The sequence below is a fragment of the Drosophila miranda genome (assembly GCF_003369915.1).
Source record: "Drosophila miranda strain MSH22 chromosome Y unlocalized genomic scaffold, D.miranda_PacBio2.1 Contig_Y1_pilon, whole genome shotgun sequence".
NCBI lineage: Eukaryota > Metazoa > Arthropoda > Insecta > Diptera > Drosophilidae > Drosophila > Drosophila miranda.
In genome coordinates, this window is record NW_022881603.1 from 24,102,672 (window position 1) to 24,123,916 (window position 21,245).

Consider the following 21,245-nt stretch of genomic DNA (forward strand, 5'->3'; position numbering starts at 1 on the left):
CGGAGGCCACGACTCGTCTTCTTAAGATCTTTACCGACGCCTGCAATAAGGCGCTCGACAAAGCATGCCCCTCTGGCAAGAACAGAGGCCGGAAGAAACCTGAATGGTGGAATCCGAAACTGGGTGAACTCCGGAAAGCCTCCCGGAGACTCTTCAATAAAGCTAAGGCTGAAAACGTTGAGCAAAACTGGGCCGAATACAAGGCCATTCTGTCAACCTACAACAAAGAACTTAGAAAAGCCAAACGCGCCTCCTGGCGTAAGTTCTGCAGCGAAATCGAGAGTAACTCAGAAGCCTCACGCTTGCGCAGAGTTCTCTCGAAGACAACACCCACCCTGGGCTACTTGAAGAACACCGACCAGTCGTGGACTACGTCCAGCGAGGAGTCGCTAAATCTTCTCCTAAATACCCACTTCCCTGGCTGCGATGAAAACAGACCCAACTACCTCGCGCCTCCTTCTGTCGCCTCAAATGCCATCTTGAGACTGCTAAGCCAGGAGAACATTTCCTGGGCGATCAGAAGCTTTAAACCCTACAAGTCCGCGGGGCCAGACGGCATTTTCCCTGCCCAACTGATTCACGCGGGACATAAAGCCATTAACTGGCTCAAAATAATTTACGAGGGAATCTTCTCCCACGGGTGCATTCCTGACACCTGGCTTCAGACCAAAGTCGTATTCATACCCAAGGCAGGCAAGCCCTCGCACACTGCCCCAAAAGATTTCAGACCCATAAGTCTATCGTCTTTTCTTCTAAAGGCGATGGAGCGGCTCCTGGGGCTGCATCTAACGGCGTGCATTCCGTCCAGTCTGATCTCAGACTCCCAGCATGCCTATCGGAAGGGAAGATCCACCGAAACGGCCCTACACTCGATCACATCGATCATCGAAGCATCCCTTAATTTTAAGGAGTACACCCTAGTAGCCTTCCTCGACATAGAAGGCGCCTTTAACAACATCCTTCCGACCGCCATCACGGGCGCACTGACGGATCTGGGCGTTGACTCCAGGACGGTGAGCCTGATCGATCAGATGCTACAATGCAGGACGGTTGAGGCATCACTGGGGACGTCAACGTGTACCAGATTTGTCAGCAGAGGCACACCGCAGGGCGGAGTCCTCTCGCCCCTCCTATGGAACGTGGCAGTGAACACACTGCTGCGGGAGATAGAAGGGGGTGGCTGCCGTGTGGTGGCGTACGCGGACGATGTTGCCATAGCATTCTCCGGAAAATTTCCGCAGACATTGTGTGAGTGCATGACAAGTACTCTCACGAAAATGTCGAAATGGGCAGACAAATGCGGGTTAGGCGTAAACCCGTCTAAAACGGAACTGGTGCTTTTCACTAGGAAGTACAAAGTTCCGGTACTGATTCCCCCAAGACTATGTAGGGAAACGCTAGTCTTCAGCAACAACGCCAAGTATCTTGGCCTAATCCTCGATAGAAAGCTCGATTGGAAATTGAGCATAGAGGATAGAGTAAAGAAGGCCACAGTGGCCCTCTATACTTGCAGGAACGCCATCGGACTAAAATGGGGAATGACCCCCTATATAGTTCGGTGGCTCTACACCGCCATCATACGACCAATCATGCTCTATGGAGTGGTGGTATGGTGGCCAGCCTTGGACAGAAGGACATGCCTCAATAAACTCAGCAGAGTTCAGCGCATGGCAGAGCTATGCATAACTGGCGGGCTACGCACTACTCCAGGGGAAGCCCTGGATACTGTGCTGGACCTGTGGATCTCATGGGAAAGAAGGTGGCAACACTTTCCGCCCTCAGAATGAGAGAAGCCACACTGTGGAAAGCATCCGCGGTTGGGCACTCGGGAATCCTGATGAGACTCCCGCAATTACCAGAGAGGACAGATTACTGTATCCCCAGTGATCACCTCTCGACGCCCTTCCAGGTATCAATCCCATCTAGGGAGGACTGGGAGATGGGCGAACCAGGACCTGCAAATGCGGTCCACTTCTACACTGATGGCTCAAAGCTAGACGGCCGCGTGGGAGGCGGAGTCTACTGCAGCGAGCTGAACATCAGTCATTGCTTCAGGCTCCCGGATCACTGTAGTGTGTTCCAAGCGGAGGTTGAAGCCATCAAGGAGGCCATTTCGATCGTCTCCAAATTACTTCTAGATACGCACTTAGTGTGCGTCTTCTCGGACAGCCAAGCAGCTATCAAAGCTCTAGGCTCAATATCGTCGAACTCAGCGACTGTAAATGACTGCCGCAGGTCTCTGCACGAGATCGCAGAGCAGTTAGATCTCTTCCTTATATGGGTCCCCGGCCACAGGGACATCGAGGGGAATGACGCCGCCGACGAGCTAGCCAGGCAGGGTACTACGATTCCTCTCCTACCGGAGAGGGAGCAAGTAGCGATGCCCTTGGCTACGTGCAGGCTCCTAACGCACGAATTGTTCGAGCAAAATGCCAATAGGAGATGGCAGCAAACCGTTTCCTGTAAAGTCTCAAGATTGATATGACCATATCGATCGAAGAAGCGCTCAGCAGAGCTGTATAAACTCAGCAGAGCACAGTGCTCTGCAGTTACTAGAGCCATTACGGGACACTGGCAGATCGGCACTCACGCCTCTAGACTGTCAATCCCTCATAACGACTTCTGCAGGAGTTGTCGCGACGAGGAGGAGGAGGAATCGGTCCCCCACTTCTTCTGCCACTGCCCAGCCCTTGGAAATCGTCGTCTTCGTATTCTCGGGGCCGCTTTCCTCACGGACATTTCGGACCTGTCCGCAATCAAACCAGGGACCTTGTCCAAATACATCCAAGCCACCGGATGGGACTGCCCTTAACCTGCAGTAGTATGCTCTCACGGTTCGGGCAACGCGAAGGGGCACATGCCCATGCGGCAACACAACGGACCTTTTATAGGTCCAAGTGAGCTTGGGGGCGGGAGGCTCTTATCACCCCCCCTCCCGGCTACCGCCTTAACCTAACCTAACCTAACCCTTATGTCCCGACAACAACAAAATTATAAAAAGCATATAAAAAAAATACCACAGCATTAGAAGTAATCTTTATATATTATGTTATGAAGAAAAATTATTAATGGCTGCATAAAATTTAAATATTAATATATCAGTAAAATCATTTTATTATACAATTTTAAAACCCACGGGCCTGTTAAGGGTTAATCAACATCAACATATACCGTCTCACTCACACTCACTATACTATGTGCCCTTCACTCGCACTTATTGCTAGCATACGTTAAGGGACTAACTTTTGCCGACGAGACCACCTTGTATAATTGCATCATGATTGCATCATGGTGTATGGGTGCACATGCATTCTCACGTACTTTGCGTGTGTGTGTTTAGTATTGCTGGCCCCTAGAACTGAAATTTGAGTATTGTTCTTGTTTTGGATCTTTTGATGAGCTGACCTACCGCCACAAAATAAATGAAGAATGGGCAGGGGGTGGGTGCATGGTACACTAGGGCGCGGGAAATGAAATAAAAGCTGTTATTTGTTTGATTTATACCACAAAATATAAAATATTACAATAATATAATTACACATTTATTTCCTTATTTTAAACAGGTTTATTATAAATTATAAAAATTATGCAAACGCCGTCGGTTCTCGACTTTTTTGTTTATTATAACTAAAACAATGATGTATCTAAATATACAATATAAGAAAAAATATACATATACATATATACTTAAATAATTATGCATAAAAATAAATGGAATTGGTTTTACATACATATATTTCAAATCAATTGTCAATCGCGCTCTTTCCGACGGGAATCTGCAAAGCAAAAATTTAGATGCCGGTCGCACCTTGAATACTCTCATGGACAATACCCATAAATTTTCTAATTCAATTATAAAGACAACATTAAGACAACAGTAATTTTGAAAACCCTCATGCAATATACGAATGTAATAAACTTTAATATTTATGTACATATGTATGTACATAAGATATTTTATATTTACAGTATATACAAGAATATTTCAATACTTCGCCCCACCCACTTCCGCCCCCACAAAGGACGAAAATCTGTGGCATCCACAATTTTAAAGATACGAGAAAACCAAAAACGCAGAATCATAGATAACGACCATATCTATCCGATTGCTGAATCTGGATCAGATCATATAATTTTTATAGCCAAAAGGAACAAATCAATTTGCACTGGCTACGCAGCGCGCGACGTCACGCTCAGACTGATTTTCTGTCTCTCTCGCACGCACTCTTTGTCGTGTCGTTTAATATTAGCGGCGTCTGCCGGAGGAGAGCCATACTGACTTAGTATCGGGTATAACTGTAGAGTTGCGGTGTCCGCAGCAACTCACAACGTTCCCCCTCGTTTGTAATGTTTTTGAAAAAATTAATAAATAGCCTTTAAACACGTGTTCTGGAAACTTTCTTGCTATATTAATAATGAATCAATCTATGCAAAAAAAATTATTTCATATAAATCGGTAAGTTGGTTAAAAAGATATAGCGGTTTGACTTTTGAAAATTGTTGAAGCTATTTAGTTGAGCGGCACTGTATGTATTTACGTATACATTGTATGTACACGTGTACATACATGTGTATATAGTTACATATACATATGAACATTCTTAAGGTATATCCTCTATTTATAAAGTCGAGAACCGACGGCGTTTACATAATTTTTATAATTTATAATCAAACTGTTTAAAATAAGGAAATAAATGTGTAATTATATTATTGTAATATTTTATATTTTGTGGTATAAATCAAACAAATAACAGCTTTTATTTCATTTCCCGCGCCCTAGTGTACCATACACCCACCCCCTGCCCATTCTTCATTTATTTTGTGGTGGTAGGTAAGCTCATCAAAAGACCCAAAACAAGAACCAAACTCAAATTTCAGTTCTAGCGGCCAGCATTACTAAACACACACACGCAAAGTACGTGAGAATGCATGTGCACCCATACACTAAAACATGCTGGTGGCAAAACAGACCCTGCAGTACCAGCATTGAGCGATGACGAATGTCATCTACAATGTCATCGAGGCGTTGACGCCAGCCAAATCGAACCCTTTGTTTTTTCTTTTGTTTCTTTCTTTTCCGCGCGTGCCGAACGTAATTCGGTTCTGCCGACCGTGCGCAGAAGCAGAGAACTTCGTTTTATCTTTTCGTCTTCTTTGCGCCTGCGTCGACAGTAGTTTTTTTCTTTTTTCGCTTTGCATTTGCTATTTTCCGCGCGTGCCGAACGTAATTCGGTTCTGCCGACCGTGCGCAGAAGCAGAGAACTTCGTTTTATCTTTTCGTCTTCTTTGCGCCTGCGTCGACAGAAGTCTTTTGCTTTGTTCTTTGCTAATTGCAATCGTCAGACGGAGTTTTAATAAGTGATTATTAATCTGGAGTCTTAATAAGTGATTATTAATCTGTGATTATTATTATTATCAGGTAAGTGCAGTTTTTAATTAATTAATAATATGTGTTGGTCGCGTGTTAAATAAAAAATTATTTCAGCGGCGGTGAAGATGAAAATACCCGACGAGCCAGCAGAAAAAGTGATTCGGAAGGCTATTCACAACATTAAGAATAGTCATTTTCAGAAGACCTCAAGGGAAAAAAAATTCAAAGTAGACAATAATGAATAATAATAAATAAAAAGAATTGGAAAAATAAACAATTACAATGTATTACTTTTTATATTAAATGCATGGTTTTTCGTGAAAAATCATCACTTATTAAGTGCATGATTTTTCGGGAAAAATCATCACTTATAAAATGCATGATTTTTAGGTAAAAATCATCGCTTATTATGTGCATGATATTTAGGCAAAAATCATGCATTTAATAAGCGATGATTTAAGCCAAAAATCATGCATTTAATAAGCGATGATTTAAGCCAAAAAATCATCACTTATAAAATGCATGATTTTTAGGTAAAAATCATCGCTTATTAAGTGCATGATTTTTCGGCAATGCTCGATGACAATGTCATCGATTATGCCCTAGGACATCTCCATGTTGATGTCATCAGCTCAGCGTATGGCCGGTCATCAAGTATGTCGTCGGGGGTAGTGACGCGGTCATCGGCGTGTCAGCAGCTGAGTCATTAATGCAGGGGAACCAGACCTGAGAGAGTTCAAAAAATCTGAAAAAGCATACAATCACATTGTATTTTTGTCGAAACATATTGCGTGTGTACTAACACATGCAAAGATGTTCTCTCTGCGCTCTCTCTCTCATGATGACGTCACTCTGGGGTACTGAACGCGCTAGCCAGTGTGTGACGCTTTCGTTGTATGAACTGGCACATCTATATACTGTATGGTTAGTGGTACAACACAACAAGGCAAAACTTCCCATCTCTAAGAAAATATAATGATATTTACAAATTCTTTGAAAAAGAAAACATCAGCGCGTACCAAACACTAATTGACCTCATCGACGAAATTGATGTAAAGCTATAAACAGTACTGGCGGGCGGCCAAATAATCCCACGCTACTCACGGGTAGCTTGGTAACTTAAACCCTAAAAAATAAAAAAAAATAAAATAATGTTTGTTCAACGGTAAATATTAACGACAATTGTAAATGTTGAACGTGGCTTTATCAACCGATGTCAACTTGTTAGCTTTCAAATCTGTTTCGGGGCTGTCAACAAACCCAAACGAAAATCTACCGCATGTCAACGACGGATACCCTCAAGTGCGGAAGATAACAAAAACTATTGCTGCACGCGTATAAAGAACATCCATTGTGCAAGATAAATCTCTGCAGTTGCCAAGTGTACACATTCGCTTAGATATTAATGCTGCAGAAGATAATATACATATGTACTTGTACTTCTTAGAGTCTGTTATCTGTTAGAAACACAATAGACTGCGGGTCAAACTCAATTTAGCAACGCTCAGAAATTCGCCAACTCAGTAAAGTTTGTATACCGAACGGAAAGACATTTTATAATTGCGATACGAGCGTCACACAGAATGACTCGGGGTGTCATTGTTTGAGCGATTGTTGGTGTGGTGGCCAAACGACGACGCAAACAAGAAAAACTATACATATGTACATGTACATGTACATGTACATATGTATGTATTTTCATATGTGGCTCCGTTTGCGATAAGTGTAATATAAAACTCGCTCTTCACCCGAAACTCTATGGGCTCCGGGAGAAACCACAAAGACAGCCGTGTTCAACCCACTCTACCTGCCGACAGTTGCCGTTGAGTCACCCAACTACCTGTTGATGCCAGCCAGCGATTGTTCGCTCTGTTCTTGTAGGTAGCATTTTGTAACGAAGACATCACGTCGCTCTGTTCGCTGGACGTGTGCAGCTGCTTCTCCACACAACGCCTGTGCCAGTCGATGTGACCAAAACTGGGAGGCGGACGAACGCGTAAAATGAGCAACAACGACATACCCTTCGGCATACGGATAGTGCAGAAATTGTCGCGACAATGCTGCCCCCGCCTGCACGCCCGCCGAGATCTGCTGTAAGTATGCTCCACTGTCCGAAGAGGAACAAGTATTCACAAGGATAATCTTTTCCAGCTACAAGGTATCAATTTTTGTGCTGACTTTTCTTGCCTATGTCTGCTATCACATGTGCCGAAAGCCGATTTCGGTGGTCAAATCGGTTCTCCAGGGAAACTGTTCCTCTGCGCTGGCAGCCCAGCTGCACGAAGGCCAGGACTGTGGCTATGCTCCTTTTGGTGAGTTTGTTGAAGTGCATTTATGCCCGAATAACAAAAATTTATATCCATAGATGGACCCGATGCCACCAAACTTCGGCATGCTGGACTCGGCGTTTCTCTTCACTTATGCCATTGCCATGTTTGCGTCTGGTTTTGTGGCGGAGCGCGTTTCCCTGCGCTACGTTCTGTCAATGGGAATGATCCTCACTGGCATCTTCACGTACATGTTTGGCATTGCCCGCACCTCCAATATACACAGTCTCTGGTACTTTATCCTTATCCAGATCTGTGCCGGCATATTCCAGACCACGGGATGGCCAGGCGTGGTCACGCTGGTGGGTCGCTGGTTTGGCAAATCAAATCGCGGCCTCATATTTGGCATCTGGAACAGTCACACGTCCATTGGCAACATATTGGGCACCTTAAGAGCGGTTGGTTTTCTACTCTTCCTGTTCCTGGTGGATCAGCCGGAGATTGTGGGATGCTATCCGGACAGCGTGCCGCACGAGCGTCGCGTTACCAACGACTCGGACGAGGAGCAAGTGCGCCACAACGATGCCGTAAGTATTCCCTTTCGGCAATTATCCTGATCCAAGCGAGAACCAATGGCCAATATTCAGATAGTCCGAATACCCTATTTTTGGTGATTTTAATTTCTTAAGTGTATCCATGTTCGCGTGTTTGCTCGGCTGTAGTTGGTAGTCATGCCTGGGTATGGCATTTCGGAAACCGTAAGTGCATGATTCAGTGTTTGCTTTCCCTATTGGCTTCTGTAATATTTGCGCGCTTTGACTCACGAATATCCACGAATCAATCAGTAATCGAATTTTTCCTACTCTTGCAGGAAATCAGCTACAGATCGACGCCAACGGAACGCACACCAATCTTGGCTCGTTCCCAGTCGCAGAACCATCAGAGGGAGCACGGAGCTGGTCGTCCCATCAGCCTCATCGATGCTCTATATATACCCGGCGTTGCGGAGTTCTCGTTATGTTTGTTCTTCACCAAGCTGGTCAGCTATACATTCATGTACTGGCTGCCCTTGTACATACAGTCTTCCAGTCAGTATAAATACTGTCCCCAAACAATAGAAACATTAATTAATCAATGTATTTACGATGGCAGGCACATTGGGTCCCACTCTGTCCGCTGATCTGTCTACGCTCTTTGATGTGGGTGGCATTTTCGGGGCCATAGCTGCGGGCTACTTATCCGATCTGACTGGAATGTCGGCCACCATCTGCATGGGCATTGTAAGTATCTGCATGAACAACCCTATTTAGTCGAGTATTGAGATTAATTTCCATTTCCCGTATGCATTGATCACGACCTCGGTGAGCGCAGAGCGGGGCCAGGACAGCTCCTTGGAGGGCAATGCCAACGCTCTGGCCACTGTGACGGCCATCATCGATGGCACTGGCTCGATTGGTGCAGCTGTGGGGCCCCTGCTAGCCGGCCTGATCTCCACCACTGGCTGGCAAAATGTCTTTTACATGCTCATCATAGCCGACATCCTTGCCATGCTGTTGCTGAGTCGAGTGGTCGTCAAAGAGTTCGCCTCGCTGCGGAGATCACCGACACGCATTCGCATCGAATAACAGGCGGCGGACCTCGAGGCGATTGATGTAGTCTGACCTTATTAATAAGATATTTTGATAACCGTTTTGTGTACATAGTGCATTGTATAGCATTCATAAAGAAGTGTATTGTTTCCATTCGAGAGCGTACGAGTATCAGAGCCGATCTGATTCTAGTTTTATCCTACCCATTATACTAGTACATGTCGTATATCACTAATGTTATTTTAAATGTTTTCGTTCAACAGGCCGGAATGTTAACCATTATCCTAAGCCATCTTTCAAGTTTACACTTTTGATATATTGCGTACAAATACTATATACTACATATACGATTTATATATTTATAAATATACTACATATACATATTTATATATTTTGTAATCTTGTGTGTGCGTGTGTCAGAGTCTCTTCGTTTTAAGTGCCGAACTATCATTAGTAATAGCGTAATTATACTGCTATGTAAATACAGTTTATCCGTACACTTTTCGTACATCAATAAAACCGGAAGGACCGTCCGCCCCTCACGGCAGTCCAATTTCTGAACGCTATGTCTTTTTCTGGTCACTGCCGGACGGACTCGCTGTTTGATTGAGTTCCTGTTTTGCCTGAAAGAACATATGCTCATTCGACCAATGTTTCATCGACTTCTGTGAGAGAACCATCTTTGTTCCTGCGGACGTAGCTTTCAGCGGCAATCCTCTTCAGGTACTTCACGGTGGCAGCATCGTTTTGACTAAGGAGCTTGAGCAGGTCCCCCCGGGACGCTGTAGAAGCTTGTGTGGTGCCCCGAATTCAACAATCTGTCCAGCATCCATAACCAGGACGCTGTCGTTGTCCATCACCGTATGCAGTCTGTGGGCAATGGTTAAGACTGTGCACTGGGCAAACTTTGTCTGAATGGATCTTGGATCTCTTGGATCAAGCCATCCGTCCTAAGGAGGGCAAACGGAACACAAGTTAGTTAGGTTAACAGGGTCACATCTGAAAACAAGCTTACTCGCTGTCCACATTGGCCGTTGCCTCATCCATAATGAGAACCCGATTCTGTCGGAGTATAGCACGGGCCAGGCACACCAGCTGCCTCTGACCCATGCTGAAATTGGAGCCACCATCCTGTATGCGACAGGCCAGACCTCCATCCAGACTGGACACATATTTCTTCAGCTTCACGTCCTCCAAGGCACTCCACATCGCCGCGTCGCTCTTCTCGCCGAACGGATCGAGGTTGAAGCGCAGTGTGCCCGAGAACAGAACGGGATCTTGGGGTATAATGGATATGCGACTGCGTAGATCATGTAGACCCAACTGGGCAATGTCCTGTCCATCGATCTCTATGGTGCCCTCATTAACAGCCAGACGAAACAGGGCCTGAATGATGGAGGACTTTCCCGCTCCTGTGCGTCCCACAATGCCGATCTTCTCCATGGGCTGCGATTCAAAGTTCAGGCCTCGAAGTATGTCCTCGTCTTCGGGGGCGTAACGCATGCGCAGATAGCGGAAACGAAGATGGCCCGCCTGTGGCCATTCTGCCGGAAGCTTCACACTCGCAGGCGTCTCCAGTGGGGGCTCCGATGGCATCTGTGCATACTCCAGCACCCGCTCTACGCTAGTCATATTGTTCGCCATCTCCGCCGTCTGCCGCATGCCCCACTGGCACATAATCACTAGAGTCATGGACTGAGTGATGGCCAGGCCCACATCGCCACTGTAGAACTTCTGGTTCATCACCAAAAAACTGAAGGTGACGGCCAGGATGTAGACGACACAGATGAGATCGGTCCAGAAGGAGAAGGCCCGATTGGCGCTTACGTAGAGGAACAGGGCCGAGGAGTTTGTGTCCTGGTGACCATAGAAGGTCTGCTCCAGCTGCGGCATGGCGTCCATCGATCGTATGGTGGTATGGCCATGGAACGTTTGATTCGTATGGGAGTAGATTGGACTCCGAGCTGGATTGGCAGAGGAAAAGAATCATGAGCTAGGGTGAATCGTTTCGTATTCCAATATCGACTTACTCATGCTCTTGATGCGTTTCAGGCTGCGACTGGCTCCTATGTAGAGGGCCCGGCAGAGATACAGGAGCAGCGCCATCACGGCAGCAGGGATGAGCAGCCAATAGTTGGCAATGGCCACAATCACCAGAACGGCCACCACATCCCCCAAGAACTGCAGAGAATCCATCATGGCCTGCGGCAGGGTCACATCCACACTCTGTATGTCGCTGGAGAATCGATTGAGCACGCGACCTGAGGGATTCACTTTGAAGAAGTGCATCCAGGCGCGAATTATTCCCTGGTAGAGCTGATCGTGCAGCCGCAAGGAGATGCGTAAACACATGAAGAAGAATCCAAAGGTGCGAAGCAGATACAGGGCGAGTGTGCACAGCAGCAGCACCGTGTACCATGTGACCATTTTGGTACGCGTAGCATCGTACTCGTCCACGGAGTCGTAGCTGCGATCCTCCTCCCAAGTGGCCCAGCGCGAGATGAAGATATCCATGGCCGCCTGGCAGCCTCTCTGGATTATGAACATGGCCAGCACCAGGCACACGAGGAACGGAGCGCCCAGGGCCCGGAAGTACGACTTGTACGTTTCGTAGCTCACGGCACCCTGAAGCTGACGCTCGGCATGCGCATCCTCATCCTGTTCGGTGCTCGGATCATCTTCCTTGCTCTTGGTCGACATCTTCGAGGTCCTGTCCACCTGGCTGAGCACTCGCTTCACCTGCTGTTTGTCCGAATCGATGGCTTCCAGATCGAGGGCTGCATGATGGCTGATCACATCCTTTAGCTGATCGTAGCTGGCCTGCTGCGTGAGAGCGCCCGACTCCAGAAGGAGGAGGTGGTCTACATGCTTGAGCAGCTGCACATGGTGGGTGACCAGGATGCGCATCTTTCCACTGAGCAGCCGATTAAAGCACTTGTCCATCAGCAGGCTCCCCACTTGGGCATCCACTGAGGCCAGGGGATCGTCGAAGAGGTAGATGTCCGCCTGACGATAGACAGTCCTTGCCAGGGCAATCCTAGCCTTCTGTCCTCCACTCAGGCTGATGCCACGCTCTCCCAAAACGGTGGCATCTCCACGTGGCAGCAGCTCCAGGTCACGCTCCAGCTGGCAGGCATGGATCACCGAACGATAGCGCTGCTCGTCGTAAGCCTCTACAAAGAGGATGTTATCGCGGATGCTGCCCTGGAAAACCCACGGCTGCTGGGCGGCATAACTGATCCGTCCGTGGATCTCCACCCGTCCCTCCCTCCATTAGCTCGATTTCGCCGAGAATGGCGTGAAGGACCGTGCTCTTGCCTGATCCCACGTTGCCGACGATGCCCACAAACTGATCAGACTTGGCATCGAAGGTGATGCCGTGGATATGTGGCTTCCGACGTTGTTTGGTGCTGGGCTTTTCCCAACTGGCGCTCACATTCTTAAAGCTAAGAGATTTCACCTCGCTCTTCACGCAATGCAGACGACCTCTCTTCAATAGTTTCTGCTTCTCCGATTGCATCTCCAGCTGCAGTCCGGGATTGTCCTGGCAGCAGCCCTCCTCCGTGGGCTTCTCGGTCTGTTGCAGAAAGTCCACCACGCGGTTAGCACTCACCAGAGTCTGGGCCCAGGTGGTAATGGCCATGGGCCAATAGTGGAGCAGGGAATCGTTCAGGAGACTGTAGTAGGATGAGAGTATGAACGCCTTCTTGGCGGTGACGACGTCGCCCACATAGACATAGGCAATAAGGCTGAGGAAAAGCGATATTTTCGATATCATGTTGGTGCACAGCAGTGCCGCGTAGATGCTCATCGATCCCCGAATAGCCTTTACCTCCAACTGCCTCACGGCGGCAATCAATCTGCCGAATGACTTCTCCCAGGCATACATCTTGATCACCTGAATGGCGCTGATGATCTCGTTCATCAACTGTACGCGCTCATCCCGATGTCTGGCCGACTGCGATCGGAAGTGAGCGGCTGCCTTGGCCGCCCAAGCCTGGAGAGGAATCAAGACCACAATGAAGGCAATGCCAATGAGGGATGTCCAGCCAATCTGGCGGTACATAATTTACCCAAAGATACAGGCCTCCACGGGTCCCTTCCACAGATCGTGAAAGAAGTAGAAGGTAAGATCGAACTGCGACAGATCGATGGACATCACGGAGATGGCCTGGGAGCCCAGCCCTCACCACTGCTGGCCGAGGCGCGCAGGCACTTCCTGTAGACGAGGCCGGCGTAGGCCAGGCGTATCCGTGTACCCACAGCGAACACGTAGAACATGAAGGGGTGAAAGACCAAGGAGGTGATTAGCGAGCACAGAACGATTCCCATGGCATACAAATAGGCGCTCTCCTTGCTGATGGTCGTCTGTCCCTGGGCAAAATACGAGATTAGGCCGCCCAGCTGCAAAGGCTGAAAGGAACTGCAAAGAAGTATCCCTGTAAAAGCAATATTTTTTTATAATTTTATATAACTCACTGTATGACTATCTCCAGCGCTGAGTAGAGCACGCAAATGGGCACAAACTGCCAGAAATAGACACGGAAGATCAGGCGCATAAGGCTGGGGCTTTTCCTCCGCGACTCCTTCTCGCAGTGAGGCTGCAGATGCCTGGTCAGTGATTCACTGTCGAAGCTGGGCAGAAGCTCGTACAACTCGTTGGCATCCAACTGCTCGCGTCTTCCCTTGGTGAACACATTGCCCATCCATAGACGAAAGGCACACTCATGAGTGGATACGATATGTCATATTCTAGGGCAATATCTAATCTATTTATCTTCGATGGGGGACTTAAGGATGACAGACACTGAGCCCTAGCAATACTACGTGCCTATCTACGGGCAGTCATAAGCGTAGGAAATGCGTATGTAGTGCTATTTGTAATATATTTTCTCGAATTCTTTAAAATCGCACAACAAATCTGCGGCACAATTTTGCGGGCACTGATATATAATCCACTCGGTTGGTTATTATCGCTGCTGACCATCCCGAATATCTTAATTATTCAGTCACTATACCACTTGAGAGCTTATCAAAAACACCCAACTTCTGCTATCACAAGTAAATCACACGATCCACGCGTTCACTGGTTGACCATGGCCATGTATATGATTGGCTGGCAGATATAATACTCGTTGTCTCCGACTAGGGATTTACACTTTCCCACAGAACACAGTACAAAACGAGGGGGAACGTTGTGAGTTGCTGCGGAGACTGCAACTCTACAGTTATACCCGATACTAAGTCAGTATGGCTCAATATTGTGGATGCAACAGATTTTCGTCTTTTGTGGGGGCGGAAGGGGGTGGGGCGAAATTTTGAGATATACGTTTTATAGTGAGATCTAACAGGAGTGCGGATACCAAATTTGGTTACTCTAGCCTTAATAGTCTCTGAGATTTGTGAATATCCCCAGGTTTTCATCCTTTGCGGGGCGGAAGGGGTGTGGCGAAATTTTGAAACAAACTCGTCTCGGTCCGATATATTAGGAGTGTGGATACCAAATTTGGTTGCTCTAGCTTTTATAGTATCTGAGATCTAGGCGCTAATGTTTTACTCTAAGCAAAGCCGGCTATGCTACGTGTGTGTTAGAGAGAGACAGGGCGAGAAAAAATGAAATTGTTTTCTTGATGCTGGCTATAATAATTATATGATCTGGTTCACTCTAGAAGATATAGTCATCTTCTACGATTCTGCGTTTTTAGTTTTCTCGTATCGTCGAAATTGTGGATGCCACAGATTTTCGCCCTTTGTGGGGGCGGAAGTGGGCGGGGCAAAGTTTTGAAATATTTTTGTAGCAGTGACATATCACAGAAGTCTGGATCCAAAACATCGTTGCTCTCGCTCTTATAGTCTAGGCGCTGAAGGGGACGGACAGACGGACAGAGGGACAGACGGACAGACGGACGGACGGACAGACGGACAGACAGACATGGCTCAATCGACTCGGCTATGATGCTGATTAAGAATATATATACTTTATGGGGTCGGAAACGATTCCTTTTGGTCGTTACACACATCCACTTTTACCACAAATCTAATATACCCCAATACTCATTTTGAGTATCGGGTATAACGAGGGGGAACGTTGTGAGTTGCTGCGGACACCGCAACTCTACAGTTATACCCGATACTAAGTAAGTATGGCTCTCCTCCGGCAGACGCCGCTAATATTAAACGACACGACAAAGAGTGCGTGCGAGAGAGACAGAAAATCAGTCTGAGCGTGACGTCGGGCACTGCGTAGCCACTGCAAATTGATTTGTTCCTATTGGCTATAAAAATTATCTGATCTGATCCAGATTCAACAATCTGATAGATATGGTCATTATCTATGATTCTGTTTTCTCTGTTTTCTGATTTTAGTTTTCTCGAATGTGCAATATTGTGGATGCAACAGATTTTCGTCCTTTGTGTGAAAAAGAACCTGCAATCATCCCAATAAAGGTAAAAGTGGATGCTTTAAGGACCTCTTGGCTATGCTTACCTCATAATTTCTTCGTAGGCCGCCAGATAGGCATCCAAGAGGACGTCATCTTCTTCCAGGAGACTGCTGGCGAACAGCTCGGCCACCTTTTCAATATCGAAGCATTCTGCTGTCTCCTTAGCGGTATTGAGAGATTCTTCCGTGTCATTTTCAGACAGAGTCGGGTTTGGTTCATTAAATTCAGACCATGATGCAATTATACAAGGTGGTCTCGTCGGCAAAAGTTAGTCCCTTAACGTATGCTAGCAATAAGTGCGAGTGAAGGGCACATAGTATAGTGAGTTTGAGTGAGACGGTATATGTTGATGTTGATTAACCCTTAGCAGGCCCGTGGGTTTTAAAATTTTAAAATAAAATGATTTTACTGATATATTAATATTTAAATTTTATGCAGCCATTAATAATTTTTCTTCAACATTTTTAGTTATATTAAAATGTTCTTTTACTTAATATATAAAGATTACTTCTAATTCTGTGGTATTTTTTTTATATGCTTTTTATAATTTTGTTGTTGTCGTATATCAAAAAATTCGTCCTTGAACAACCTTCATCATCAACAAGCAAGCATGCACTGACGATAAGGGACAACACGAGCTCCCGACGATACCACCTTGTATAATTGCATCATGATTCAGACATTTTAAACAATTTTTTTATTGCAGATTGATCAGGGTGACCGCGGTATCGTCCGAGGTACCGTCAGACCCTCAGAAATATACCGAAACAAAACGTCTTACCACTAACCACTATATACATAGATGTGCCAGTTCATACAACGAAAGCGTCACACACTGGCTAGCGCGTTGCGTACCCCAGAGTGACGTCATCATGAGAGAGAGAGCGCAAAGAGAGCGCAGAGAGAACATCTTTGCATGTGTTAGTACACACGCAATAGGTTAGGTTAGGTTAGGTTAAGACGGTAGCCGGGAGGGGGGGATAAGAGCCTCCCGCCCCCAAGCTCACTTGGACCTATAAAAGGTCCGTTGTGTTGCCGCATGGGCATGTGCCCCTTCGCGTTGCCCGAACCGTGAGAGCATACTACTGCAGGTTAAGGGCAGTCCCATCCGGTGGCTTGGATGTATTTGGACAAGGTCCCTGGTTTGATTACGGACAGGTCCGAAATGTCCGTGAGGAAAGCGGCCCCGAGAATACGAAGACGACGATTTCCAAGGGCTGGGCAGTGGCAGAAGAAGTGGGGGAACGATTCCTCCTCCTCCTCGTCGCGACAACTCCTGCAGAAGTCGTTATGAGGGATTGACAGTCTAGAGGCGTGAGTGCCGATCTGCCAGTGTCCCGTAATGGCTCTAGTAACTGCAGAGCACTGTGCTCTGCTGAGTTTATACAGCTCTGCTGAGCGCTTCTTCGATCGATATGGCCATATCAATCTTGAGACTTTACAGGAAACGGTTTGCTGCCATCTCCTATTGGCATTTTGCTCGAACAATTCGTGCGTTAGGAGCCTGCACGTAGCCAAGGGCATCGCTACTTGCTCCCTCTCCGGTAGGAGAGGAATCGTAGTACCCTGCCTGGCTAGCTCGTCGGCGGCGTCATTCCCCTCGATGTCCCTGTGGCCGGGGACCCATATAAGGAAGAGATCTAACTGCTCTGCGATCTCGTGCAGAGACCTGCGGCAGTCATTTACAGTCGCTGAGTTCGACGATATTGAGCCTAGAGCTTTGATAGCTGCTTGGCTGTCCGAGAAGACGCACACTAAGTGCGTATCTAGAAGTAATTTGGAGACGATCGAAATGGCCTCCTTGATGGCTTCAACCTCCGCTTGGAACACACTACAGTGATCCGGGAGCCTGAAGCAATGACTGATGTTCAGCTCGCTGCAGTAGACTCCGCCTCCCACGCGGCCGTCTAGCTTTGAGCCATCAGTGTAGAAGTGGACCGCATTTGCAGGTCCTGGTTCGCCCATCTCCCAGTCCTCCCTAGATGGGATTGATACCTGGAAGGGCGTCGAGAGGTGATCACTGGGGATACAGTAATCTGTCCTCTCTGGTAATTGCGGGAGTCTCATCAGGATTCCCGAGTGCCCAACCGCGGATGCTTTCCACAGTGTGGCTTCTCTCATTCTGAGGGCGGAAAGTGTTGCCACCTTCTTTCCCATGAGATCCACAGGTCCAGCACAGTATCCAGGGCTTCCCCTGGAGTAGTGCGTAGCCCGCCAGTTATGCATAGCTCTGCCATGCGTTGAACTGTGCTGAGTTTATTGAGGCATGTCCTTCTGTCCAAGGCTGGCCACCATACCACCACTCCATAGAGCATGATTGGTCGTATGATGGCGGTGTAGAGGCACCGAACTATATAGGGGGTCATTCCCCATTTTAGTCCGATGGCTTTCCTGCAAGTATAGAGGGCCACTGTGGCCTTCTTTACTCTGTCCTCTATGCTCAATTTCCAATCGAGCTTTCTATCGAGGATTAGGCCAAGATACTTGGCGTTGTTGCTGAAGACTAGCGTTTACCCACATAGTCTTGGGGAATCAGTACCGGAACTTTGTACTTCCTAGTGAAAAGCACCAGTTCCGTTTTAGACGGGTTGACGCCTAACCCGCATTTGTCTGCCCATTTCGACATTTTCGTGAGAGTACTTGTCATGCACTCACACAATGTCTGCGGAAATTTTCCGGAGAATGCTATGGCAACATCGTCCGCGTACGCCACCACACGGCAGCCACCCCCCTCTATCTCCCGCAGCAGTGTGTTCACTGCCACGTTCCATAGGAGGGGCGAGAGGACTCCGCCCTGCGGTGTGCCTCTGCTGACAAATCTGGTACACGTTGACGTCCCCAGTGATGCCTCAACCGTCCTGCATTGTAGCATCTGATCGATCAGGCTCACCGTCCTGGAGTCAACGCCCAGATCCGTCAGTGCGCCCGTGATGGCGGTCGGAAGGATGTTGTTAAAGGCGCCTTCTATGTCGAGGAAGGCTACTAGGGTGTACTCCTTAAAATTAAGGGATGCTTCGATGATCGATGTGATCGAGTGTAGGGCCGTTTCGGTGGATCTTCCCTTCCGATAGGCATGCTGGGAGTCTGAGATCAGACTGGACGGAATGCACGCCGTTAGATGCAGCCCCAGGAGCCGCTCCATCGCCTTTAGAAGAAAAGACGATAGACTTATGGGTCTGAAATCTTTTGGGGCAGTGTGCGAGGGCTTGCCTTCTTTGGGTATGAATACGACTTTGGTCTGAAGCCAGGTGTCAGGAATGCACCCGTGGGAGAAGATTCCCTCGTAAATTATTTTGAGCCAGTTAATGGCTTTATGTCCCGCGTGAATCAGTTGGGCAGGGAAAATGCCGTCTGGCCCCGCGGACTTGTAGGGTTTAAAGCTTCTGATCGCCCAGGAAATGTTCTCCTGGCTTAGCAGTCCCAAGATGGCATTTGAGGCGACAGAAGGAGGCGCGAGGTAGTTGGGTCTGTTTTCATCGCAGCCAGGGAAGTGGGTATTTAGGAGAAGATTTAGCGACTCCTCGCTGGACGTAGTCCACGACTGGTCGGTGTTCTTCAAGTAGCCCAGGGTGGGTGTTGTCTTCGAGAGAACTCTGCGCAAGCGTGAGGCTTCTGAGTTACTCTCGATTTCGCTGCAGAACTTACGCCAGGAGGCGCGCTTGGCTTTTCTAAGTTCTTTGTTGTAGGTTGACAGAATGGCCTTGTATTCGGCCCAGTTTTGCTCAACGTTTTCAGCCTTAGCTTTATTGAAGAGTCTCCGGGAGGCTTTCCGGAGTTCACCCAGTTTCGGATTCCACCATTCAGGTTTCTTCCGGCCTCTGTTCTTGCCAGAGGGGCATGCTTTGTCGAGCGCCTTATTGCAGGCGTCGGTAAAGATCTTAAGAAGACGAGTCGTGGCCTCCGTGGAGAACTCCTCCTCAGATGGGGGCTCAGGGAGAACACGACAGAGGTAATCAGAGTACCGAGTCCAGTTTGTCCGCCTGATGTTTCGGAATCGGACTGGCTTCGGTACTGAGAAGGAGAAGACAGTTTCCACGTACCTGTGGTCCGAGAAGGAGTGCTCTTCCAGGACCCTCCAGGATACAATGTTACGCTGTATCTCATGAGAGACAAGCGTGAGGTCCAGGACCTCCTTAGGGTTTTTAATGATAAAGGTGGGATCACTACCCCGGCTTAGTAAGACCATCTGAGTGGTCAGTAAGTAACTGAAAAGGTACTCACCCCTTTCGTTTGTGTCAGAGCTTCCTCACTGACAGTGATGTGCATTGGCATCGCACCCCACAATTAGGCCGATGTCCTTGGCCGAGCAGTCTGCGATTAGAGCCCGGAGAGGCGCGTGTGGAGGGGGGTCTGGTTGTTCATGTCCCATGTATGCGGAGCAGATCCTCAGTGAGCGCTCCTGGCCTTCGAGGCTCACTGCGGTGTGGTCTTCATTGCTGAAATTTGGAAGCAAAAATAAGTGCAACTCTCTTTTTGCAAGAATGCAGGGACGAATTTTACCTGCGGTTTCAGCTACATATAGCTTGTAGTCAGAAGTCCTCAGACCGGAGACCCTGTTTCCGAGGATCCAGGGCTCCTGAATGAGGACTATGTCGGCTCCACCCTTGGCCAGGTGGAGCAGTAGAGCAGCGCATGCTGCCTTACAATGGTGGAGGTTTATCTGCAGGAGATCTCGGGATCTCCGGCAGCTCCGGGTCTGGCTCGACCTCCGCTTGCCTGCCCTTGCGATCGGACTTGTAAGTGGATATGGTGACATTCTTGTAGCCATAATCCACTACACCGTCCGACTTTGCGAGGAGATCAATGGATTCCTCATTTAGGACGAGGATAATCTGGCGCCTCTGCCCTTGGATATCCTCCACCTTTGCCACCTTCCAATCGGCTGTAGGAAGGTGGGGGTTGCAGACCTGCAGTAACCTGAGGATCTTCTCAGGCTCTGCAGGCTTAGCCGAGACCCACGCTCTGGCTCTCGGGCGACTAGGGACATCTTCCCACTTCACGGCCTCCAGTTTCGCCCCTGGATAGACCTCTTTTAGGGCCGCCACCGCCTTCATGTAGAGAGCCGCAGAGCGAGCGTCTTGGCAGGCGATGGCTTTCACCTTGCCTTGATGCCCCCCTGCGTCCTCACACTTTGGCGGTGCTCCGCCGTTCTCCTTCAGTTCCAGTAGGAACCGGTCCTGGAGCTCGTTCTCGACCAGGTGCCACTTATCGCGAGGGACATGGCCGTCCTCGGCGCCCCTGTCCAGGACACCGATCAGGGTCCTGCCCCTCGCCACCTCAGCGAACGACCGGTTCGTGAGGTGGGTCTTCACCCGCTTGGCTTGCTGGGCTTGGCCTGGCTGATTTGCGGGGTCCTCCGCTGAGCGTTGCCGCTTGTTGGCGGCCTTGGCTGCGCCCTTTCCGGCTTTGGCTGGCTGGAACAGTGGAAGGATTGAGCAGGCCCACAGCCCCTGCTCCTTTCCTTCGGCTGACGCCTTGAAGTTCGGGTCTTCGTTGGACAGGATGAAAGCCGCTCGTCTCCTGTCCTGGTACGACGGCTTTCCACCCCGTGGTGCAGAGACGCTGCCCGCCGGGG

At 48.3% G+C, this 21,245-nt stretch overlaps 1 long non-coding RNA gene and 2 pseudogenes across 1 annotated transcript; 2 read left to right on the plus strand and 1 right to left on the minus strand.

Annotated features, from left to right (window-relative positions):
* Nucleotides 1–4,949: 4,949 nt before the first annotated feature.
* On the plus strand, nt 4,950–5,582 carry LOC117191038. Its single transcript, XR_004473918.1, has 2 exons — nt 4,950–5,419; nt 5,486–5,582. It is a non-coding gene; the product is annotated as an uncharacterized LOC117191038 (long non-coding RNA).
* Nucleotides 5,583–7,252: 1,670 nt separating this feature from the next.
* LOC117190726 lies at nt 7,253–9,788 on the plus strand (annotated as a pseudogene).
* Nucleotides 9,789–9,791: 3 nt separating this feature from the next.
* LOC117190725 lies at nt 9,792–13,966 on the minus strand (annotated as a pseudogene).
* Nucleotides 13,967–21,245: the final 7,279 nt, after the last annotated feature.